This window comes from Tinamus guttatus, unplaced genomic scaffold, assembly GCF_059628265.1.
Source record: "Tinamus guttatus ecotype Peru unplaced genomic scaffold, ASM5962826v1 Tinamus_guttatus_pri_ptg000327l, whole genome shotgun sequence".
NCBI classification, from domain to species: domain Eukaryota; kingdom Metazoa; phylum Chordata; class Aves; order Tinamiformes; family Tinamidae; genus Tinamus; species Tinamus guttatus.
In genome coordinates, this window is record NW_028288861.1 from 6,045,380 (window position 1) to 6,055,850 (window position 10,471).

The following is a 10,471-nucleotide window of genomic DNA, read 5'->3' on the forward strand; positions in this document are numbered from 1 at the left end:
CAGCAGAGCTTACCCCGCCTAAGGGGATTCCATCCTGGCTGTTTGCACACTCTCCTCTATGACTACGTAACAATAATAAACCAGGTCAATGAACTAAATATAGCCCAGCAAAAGTAAAATTTCATGTTGTAGCTGAACCAATCTGACAGCTCTTCGGTAAGATCCAATTTCCCTTTTCCTTCTGTGTACACCTTGGCACCTGCTTTATACCAGCTCTGAGCCTCATCAGTCTCTGGCTTCACTCATCTTGTCTAACCAGCAGAAAAAGTAGAGAGAAAAAGGAAGGGAAAAGTTGCATGGACTCTGAGAAGATGTATATCTCCAAAGGGGGATGGAGGAGTGGGAGACCAGAGGATGAGGACAAAGGGCCAGAGAGAGAGTGAGCTGCTAAGTGAGATCTGCTGCTAAATGAGATGCAAATTCTTTTTTTTTTTTTAAATAAGTCACCTATTTCAGGACGGTCAACCCAAAATGTGTCTGCTCTGCAATAGTATTTTCTCTTAGGTTTTTCTTACTTGATCTGTATTCAGGAGCTATGGATGAGCTTTGCTTATGGCGCTCCTTCTTGTAATTGCTTGCTAAGAATAATTCTGGAACTTAAATTATTGAAAGGGCACATTCCTAAATTTGTGGGTACAGAACACACCACCTCTTCACCTGCCTGTCCGTCAGAGGGAGAGACCCATTTGCTTTGTGCATACACATTTATTTGCAGCCACCTGGGAGCTAAGCACAGCCAAGGTCCACAGGAGAGCAGGATGCTCTCTCGGTGAGACAGTGTCTCAAAGTGTATTAGCACTGTTAGAAACCAGACCATCAGTCTATAAGAAAGCAGGTGTTCAGAGAGGCATTGCCTTTAGCTGAATAAGCCATGAGGACTGGGATTTGCTGAAAAGCTCCAAGACTCTCAGTACGAACAATAGGATGCACCCTGAGCAGGGGGAGTTGCCTCACAACTGTTACAAGGGGCATATTGCTGTAAACATCACCATGCAAAGCTTTGACCTTGTGATATTTGCAAAGACCAGTGAGTTCTCAGTTTTGGAAATGTCTCATTCTAGGACTATTTTAAAGGTTATCTAAAACTCCCCAAATTCTGCCTCTCTAGAGCTCTTCAGGCCTCTAAATGAGACAGGCACAAGCCAAGGGGATGAGACTGTCTTGTCTGCAATTGATACTCAAAAGCAAGGGGATAGCAAAGCGCCCATCAGGCAGGCAGCAGCGACCAGCAGTGCCGAGGTGGCCCCAGCAGTGGCATTTTCACACACAGCAAACCTGTATGTGGCCCAAGGATGAAAATAAATACTGGGTGACCCTGGTACTAGTATTTTCCTTAGGGAGGGAAAGGAAAAGAATAGCATAAATCCAAGGGACAGTAAGTTAGGTGTTCTTGAACTGTACATATTTGACAGAAGTATCTGATTGATAAAGATAGTCCATGAGCTCTCCAGTTACATCACAAGGATTTATTCCCCTTATGAGCAATGCACTCAACTCTGGCCATGCACCAACGCATAGTTATTGTGTTTATCTCATTTTTCCTCTTTTTTAATCCGTATTTTTACACCCTGTTACCCTATTTTATTTTGTTTTGATTTGAGCAGCTAAACTCTTGAGGACAAAGATGTTGTTTTTTTCTGAGTTTACAGAGTTTAAGTAGAATGAGAAGCTGATCCTGTGCAAATGAAGAAACTGCTGCTGCTGCATTATTGCAACACAGGTCTTTGAAGAACAGATTGTTTATAAATATTTACCTGCAAAGATTTCTAATGTCAGTAGAGGGTGCTACATACATACTTTTAGGAACACTTTTTGCCTGAGAATGAGTCGCTTACCCCAACAGGAACATGTTTCATTTGTGTTTGAGAGCCATCAGCATTAAATGAGTATCATAGCCTTGGAAACCTGGAAATCACGCAGTTTAACAAATGTTTGGCTTTTATTTGGAATCACTGCAGAGACCTAAAGACCTGCCACTCTTTGGCATCGTGCCATATAATACTACTTGCAAGATTTGGTGAACGCAAGGGCTTGATGTATGCACGTGCTGTAGTTCTGCTGTTTTCATTAGCTAACTGACACATTAAGCTATTCTTATTTCCCTCCCCTCCCTTGATTTCTCTCACTAAACTTAACTGCCAAACAACTTCATATATTGTTCATGTGGAGCCCCGATACATCTTGCAAAGAAACCATGGACATCTGGACCAGCTTCCGGTTATCTCAAAGACAGATTGATGCCTCTTTCATTCCCCCTCACTTTTTTTTTTCTTCCCACTCCTTTACTCCCTCACATACTTCATTTAGATTTTCCCTACTTCCGCTAACTGAAAGTATCATTAAAGCTATATTGCAAGGGTCTCTTGTGTCACAGTGGAAAATTACATCTTAAAAAGGTGACTCAATAATATTTACATTTTATTTCCAAGAAAAGCTAGAGCTTTTAAATATTAGATTTTATTAAAAGTGAAGGAGAAAAAAAGGCTTCAAAATCTTACTATAAAGCAGGTCTCAAAAAAACTCCACTCTGTTTCAGTGGAGTTTTTTATTCACCATAGAAATAGATACTTTCTAGTAAAAAATAACCTCAAACTGATCTTTCTATGGGAAAAAAAAAAAAAAAGAGTATGAGACCTGTAGGATTAGAGGAACAGAGAGAAAACATTACATATAATATTCAAGAGAAGAAAGGAAAATACAGCTTAGTACAGGAAGTGCCTAATAACTTCTAGCCGCTCTGAAGAACAATAATTTCCATCAGAAAAAGATCTGCTTCTCACTGTGCAACAGAGTTCAGTGAATTCCGGAGCATAATGGGGCCACATGCAAATAACAGGGATGTGTGGGTTTCTGCTCAGGCTGCAGGGATCCTGAAAGGCTCACTGCGCAGTTTTAACATCCTGGCCTCTTTACGCCAGATGCTGCATATATGTATGCATATACATAGTAGTGCAATTCAGTACTCTTTTCCCCTGGAAAGAATCTGATTTTTTTTTCTTTTAAAAATTAATATGCATGGGCATTGGAGAAATATTCTTTCTTTGTACTTGTCTGTCATGAAGGACTTAACTGCCTGCACACACCTGCGTTCATGAGGCAAGTTGCACTACCAAAAGGCTCATTTTCCACAAGTGCATGAACTGATATTAAGAAGCTGTATAGGAAAGAATATATTATCCAGTAAACAGAGGTAAAAATCACTTATCCTGAACACCAAAGTCCTCAGAAGGCCTTTCTCTGCTTTGATTGCACTAACATAATCATCACTTTCTTACAGCAGATTGTGTGCAATTACTACTGTATGCAAACACTTTATTTCAAGTGATTGCACAGTTGGCCTCTATCTCCCACAGAAGATGCAGGGGTCTGTGTCCCATATGGGGCTGTCTAGGAGTCATCATATAGAGGCTCTTTCCTTCCCTGGGGCAGAGGGGTGTGCAGAAATGTCTACAAATACAATCAGAGGGAGCAGTATTTCAGCTGCCTAACCTGGAATTAAAGTGTTTGAACCCAGCTCTTTTCCTAAACTCCAGGGGCACTTTTTTTTTTTTTTTTTCCTTTATCCCTTTTCAAACACCACCAAAACCTGGAGCACTTTAGAAAATATTCAGAAGGACTCATTCAGCTCACTCTTCCCAAATCTGGCAATGTCTTTATGAGAAAGCCAGAATCTCTGACCCCACTTTGGGGCACGCTAATGGTCTTAACTTGCTCCTAGTTCTGGCACCAAAAATCTAAATTCTTTAGGACAGTCACTGTTCTACTTAAAGCTTAAACAAACATTTGGTGGAAGATACAGAAAAAAGGGTTTTGTTGACATCACAACTGAAATGAGAAAGATTTTATTCCCATGTCGCATGCCAGGTTTTTCATTTCAGAGCTGCTTGTTTTAATCCCAGGGGCGTGGAGGGCAATGTGACTGCTTTGGGGCATCAGCCTCACAGGAAAGAGCCTTAAATCTATCAGTCAGTAGCTGCTATGACAGAAGCATTATGAGAGACTTCTCCTAGGTGTTTTAATCACTCTTTTCGCATCCAATGTGGATAGGTTTGAAGTAAAAAATAGAAGTCCATTCATAGCAGTGCTTTCATCAGGGCTAGCGCTCATGATATTTGTCAGGGTTAGGGACTCGTAAGAGTTTCAGAAAAAGACAGAACAACAAAAAGGCCTCTCTGTATAAATAAGGCCTTGTTGAAGAAAGCCTGACCGAGAGGGATAAAAAGCAGATTTGCTAAAACTGACCTTGCGCACGTCATTCCGCAGAGGCCGACTGCCTCAGCAGGGCAGCACCAGGCTGCCTAGACAAAGCAGCGCTTGTCATGTCCTGTCATGGGCACAATAATGGATATCAAGAAGGACCTCACAATGCCGCCTCTCCCACCACAATCGATTGAGTGACGCTTTCTGCCTAATTCAGTGTATACCTATTCATGGTAAAGAAAAATCATCCTTTTTTGTCTTTTTATCCCGATTTTCTTATTTCCTTTTCTCCTTACATTTTTGTTTGCTTTTCAGGATTTTTTTTCCTTTATATATATATAAATATATATATATATGCATATAGTATTTTTCCTTCCTAATCTCTCATTCTGCTGATCACTTTCTTTTGCTCTGTTAGGCCCTCTCTTCCCATTCCTCATCCTTTTTTCAGTTTTGCCTGAGAGCAATTGCCTATTCTCTTCAACTCATCACAAAATGCCATGTTTCCCCTCCCTCCCAAGGCTTCAAGTCCTCTCTGTAATCAGTCCCTCTCAGTAAAATGAGGCATTCTTTAAAGGCCAGGAATGGCTCTTCTAACATTACGTGACTCAAAAGCAGAGCTGCCTCCATCTCCACGTGAAGCTACCATGGCACTTACAGCAGAGCAGCAGCCACCCTGAGCTGCATCCTGTGTTTCACTCACAGTCTAAGGCCTGTTTTCCCAGTGGTCCAAGTAAAATAACCCACACTATATTCAAATGTATTCCTTTCTGTAGGTTATCGTCACAGACAGAGGCTTTAGGACTGACATGAGGATTAGTCAGAAGAAAAATAAGACAGCCTAACATGTGTAACATACGCTAAAAATTCACCCGCACAGACACTGACTGGCTAAGCACGCATCTTTGGGCTCGCTCTTCCTGACTTAGCAGCCACGCAGGTACTTGCTGTTTTCAAGCCGTGTTGGGGCAGCTGGTGGCAGAAAGGACGCGGCAGAGGTGCAGCCATGTGGCGTGCTCGGCACGAGGCTCTGCGGCGCCTCGCGGCCGGCTCGGGGGGCTCAGGGCTGCGCCGCAGAGGCGGCTCTCATAGCAGCACTGAATAGCTCCTTCCGTAGCACAGCCAGCAGCACTTCAGCTCCTGCCCACACCTGCAGACCGGGCAGCTCCGTGCGATTCCTCACACCGTCCCTGCTGCTGGGGCTGGAATGGGAGCAGCCCTCGAGCGAGCGGCGCGGGGGTCAGGCCGCTCGCAGGGCAGGGCCCGGCCTCCCGCCGCCACCGCGCATCTCAGCCACAAGGATCGGCAGCTGATCCAGCTTACCTGCTTTCCTGAGGGATCAGTTTCAGATGGATCCCTTGTACCAGCACAACAGGAACATAGGGAGATAACAAGGGATAGGACCACATTTTTCAGCAGCAGTACAGGTTTTAATTGGCTTAAACCACTCAGGAGGCCTCTTGGGGTGTTGCTAACGCATTATTTCAACCTGCACTTGAGCAAAGCTGAGCTGCAGGTGTGTTGCAGCCCAGGTGCCCGCTGTGGGAGCGCCGCGGGGCTCTGCGTTACCCACCGCCACGCTCCTCAGCACGCGCCCGCAGAGCGGCCCTCGGCGGCCCCCGGGCGCCTCCGCAGGGGTCGGTGCCTTCTTGCACAGCGCTTAAACTGCTCTGGCACTGGATGCTCTGGCTGACTGACGAAAGGGATCACCCTGCTCCTTTTCCTATCAAAAAATGGATAGTTTTCCTTTGGATCTGTGACTCATTCCAGCCCTCGGCTGCCTTGCCATGCCTGCTGCCTGTGCAGGGTGCACATTTGGGTGAAGGCAGAGTGCTGCTCCCCTGCCTTTTTCCTTGACAACCTGGGGTTAGACCAGCCTGAACCTACTGTGCTGCAGCACTGGGAAGATCATGACCAGCACGTTCTTGTGGCCTGGCTGTGGAGGGATAAAGAAGGGCTGTTCCCATGCTTCTCTTTCTGTGCCACAAATACATTACATCCCCAACACTTTACCCTCTGCCCGTAGGTGCAGACACACCTCCTGGCAGCATCTGGCTCCTGCACCACAAGGAAAGTGCTGGTGCAGATCTCGCTGTGGGGTTTCAGTGGAGCACACGGCGCTTCCCCGCGATTCGCTTCTGGCAAATGCGGAGAGAGCCAAGTCAGTTGGACTAGCCCACGCCACCATGGAGCACAAAAGCACTTGTCCATCAGCCTCTCTTTGCCAGCTGAGGGTGATCTTTTTCTTGCAAACTCCCAGCCAACATCGCTAAAACAGCACGACTTTATGATGTTGACCAGGGCTGGCTATAACCTGGAAGAATGAATCTGGAAGAAATAACAGGTAGCTTTCCGTTAACACTTTATTTAATTGCAATAGTCTCACAGTAAAGGAGAGACTCCTTAATGGTACCAGGAGAGATTATATCATTGTAGGTGGAAATAAGAACTATAATTTTGTACTTAACACCAAGCAAGTCTTGTGTTGCAATATGGAGGATTGAAGCATTCAGGGCCTGAGGCAAAGACCTGTAATGCATGTGGTCAAAAAAAGAGAGCTGTCGAAGTTCACGAGCAGGTCCTAGATCAGGTCTTGCGAAAAAACTGAACACAGTGAAGGTTGCTTTTCGTTCCAGCTGCTCAGTGTATGTGAGGGGAGGGAGAACTGAGAGCACTGGCACTATAACTTTCCATTTTTCTTGTTCCACATCTTTCCTTTTGACGTACAGATTTTTGAATCTGAGTGGGTGGATCTGATGGTGAGCAGCTGAACCAACGTCACTGAGAATTTTACACATGGCTCAAGGGGATGTTGGGCCACATGGGCAGCTTCGGGGATGGGAGCCAGGCGACGAGCAAGAGCATAGCAAATGCTTCCACTCCTCCCACTGGGAGCAAGGCTTCCTCTCCCAAAGGTGCAAAAGAAGAATTCAAAGCATTAATTTGGGTTTTGGATAGGTCACTTGTGTTATGAAGATTGCTCTGTTCAGATTTGCCCACAACTAGCACACTGACTGTGATACTGTAGGGCCAAATCCTGCATCCCCATGGGTGCCAAAAATTCTTTCAGCAAAGCCCTATTTGACTGCATGCAAAATGCAGGGGGTTCAGGGTGCTGTCGATGTGCGGCTGAGTTCCCATGGATCTGCGTGAGCCATGTGTGGTTCCTGCCAGCCACACAGCAGGCACTGTGCAAGTTCACAGGAACAGGAGAAAGGGAGTTAATTCAGACCCTCTTCCTTGCAGTTCCTTGCACTTGGTGCGCTTGGATTGTGACAACTTCAGCACTCACATATAAGGACCTGCAAAATGGAGCTACAAGTGAAACAAAGATCCTTAATAACCTTTAATCTTGAGAATTATTTCAGGCAGATTACCCGCATAAGCAAGATAGTCAGGAATGCACTCTCTTCCACTCAGCTCCTCTGCTAGTACAAATCAATGTTTTTCCATGAAAGTGAACGGAGCTTTGCGGATTACGTGAATTTGACATCATTAGGTGCAATTTATTGGCTCTAGTCATCGGATAATACTTTACCATGGGAGCTCTCTTACCTCAGCTTGTTTACACAAAAGCCAAAGGACTCATACAGTTTCACTTCACTACACTTTGCTCTAGTTCCCACCTCCTCAAAAAGACCCTCCTGTTTTTTCTTACTTGAGGGGGCAGTTATGACTAAGTGGCTGAATAAGACTTTCAGATCTACCAAACCTGCTGCGCTGCTCCTTTCCCACCATTTAAGGTAATGCTATTCTTGGAATTTGCTCTCTGAAATCTCCCCACCCAGAGAACCAGCACTTGAGGACGAAGGTGGGTACTGGAGAAAACCCCAGTTATAAGTGCACCAGACTAGAAGTTTTAGGTAGAACTTCCCCTTTCACATTTCATGGAAAGAAAAAAAAAACCTCCTTGTTGCTCTTGCTGCCATTTTTTTTTTCTGTATTTCCACATAATCTCCCCAGTGTAGCACTGAAGCCAGAGGAGTTGCAGAGATACACACAGCCAATGGATTCCCCCTCTAGCCTGCACTGACCTTCCTTAGCTCTGGACTCAACAGTTGCCATCCTACCTCCTGGTCGCCTGTAAAATCAGCTCTTCACCCCCAACAGCTAAAATCTTAGCCTGACCATGACTACTTTGTATAGAACATACATGAATTTCAGCTCCGCAAAGCACACTAATATTGCAAGGACAACTAAAATGAGTCAGCACCCCCATGGGACCAGCCGATGGAAAGTACAGCAAAAGGTATCACATTAGTGATTCACTAGATGATGCTCCTCCCTGAGCAAAGATTTGGAACCAGAGCCCTAGCCTACGATGGGGGCTGACTTGTAGATTAACCCTAAGGTGTCCTGGCTGCGTTTGATGTGACCGTGTGTGACACATGTCACCTTCGTGATGAGCTAGGGCAAATATCAGGAGCAAGTGGCGCTCAGTTGGGTTCATTAGGCTCTCTGGTAAATCTGCACAACTTCATCAGCTCCAGCACCATCCTAGGATTCCTGCAGCTCTTCAAAACCCTCCTCTCTGGGTCACATCTGGATTGAATCTAAAACCCACACTAACATTTTTTTTTAATGGACATTCAGCACCACAGCTGAGCCTGAAGAACTGTCATTAATTGATTTATCCTGGGCAACAAGGCTGACGTGGAGGGCACTACAGCAAGATAACATTGTGCCCCAGAGCTGCAAGCTGCCTGAAAGCACTGAGGCTAATAGAATTTGTGGTCGCTGCTCGCAATAAAGATGGTAACTGTTTAACTGCTTTCCTGTTTTCTTTGCTTTTGTGCATCCCTGAGACACTTTTATAATTTTCAACAGAATATTACAAAATCACTTAATTTGTTCCAGCTCTTACACATTTTTATTTTGAATAAAGTACCAAATATCTAGGAAATAATCTACTACTAATAAAATAAAAAATTCCAGTATCCTAAAATTAAATCTTAGATATATTCAAGAAAGAGAATAAGTCATTCAGGCTCAAAGTCCATGCGTGTTAGTCTGTACAAAATAAAAATACAGTTTTTAGGACGCATTTGGAAGGAAGGCATAATAAAAGATAAAGACAAACATGGAAATGGAATAAAAATACCCTCTTACCAATAAAAAATCATTCCAGGATGATTTGATATATTTGATGAGTGTCTTTACAGAAAGACACTAGCCCTAATTTTGCTGAACCATATGAAAGTATTTTGTATAACACTACATAGTAAAATATTAATTAAGACAAAGATCAATATATATATATGAGCTGTAAAGCATACAAGAAACTGACTGAAGAGCCCTCTGCCAAGAGAGAAGAGGATTATTAATGGAATTTCCTAGACTCACTCTGAGAACAATCTTATTTAATCTTTTCATTAATGACCTTGGCACAAAAAGCAGAAATTCAATGAGCTAATGAAATATGCTGACAACACAAAGCTGGAAGCCACTAGTGATACAGAAGAGGCTTGGAATATCATAGAGGAAGACCTCCATGACCTCAAGGACTGCAGTAACAGAAACAGGATGAAATTCAATAGTAAATGCAAAGTCACGATTGTAGGGACCAAAAACAATTTCTAAAAGCATGTGGAAAGCGCAGAGGAGAAGAAAAGAGATGTATCAGTCAGCCATATGGTATATAGTGTAGTGGAAGAAGGTATAAGTTCCTAGGACGAAGAGGAAGGAATGCATTAATACCTCCATAACATACACGGATAAGGCCTAGTCAAACATGTTCGGGGAAGATTAATCCAAACTGGACCTAAGAAAATCAAGGGAATGTGGAAGCTTACCTTACAAGAAAGATCTTGGTGTGAAGAAATGACGGCTTAAGAAGAGATATAGCATTGGGGGATAGAGAGAAGAGAAAGCAAAGACTGCTCAAAATGAAGGACAATACAGGTACAAAATGAAATGTCTAAGAATATATTTAGGGTGGAATTAAAGTAAAATTTCCAAGCACCACAGCAGGGTCCTGGAACACCCTCTCCATAGGAGCAATAGACAGAAAAATCTAGCTAGTTTTAAGGTGAATTAGCTAAGTTTGAAAAATAAAGGAGACCGTATGGCTTGATAGTTGGCAGTAGCAGCTGGTTGGAAGAGATGCCCCAGTTGGTGACTTTTGGTCCTCCGTTCCCTGCCAGCCAGACCTGCGGCAGGAGGAAGCCGTGCAGCTTTCACCTGCACAGCAGCGCGTCCCGACCTGTGACGTCTCTGCTTTCTGCAGCCTTGGAGCTCTGTGGCCAGAGGCATAAGGACATCTTAGGTGCTG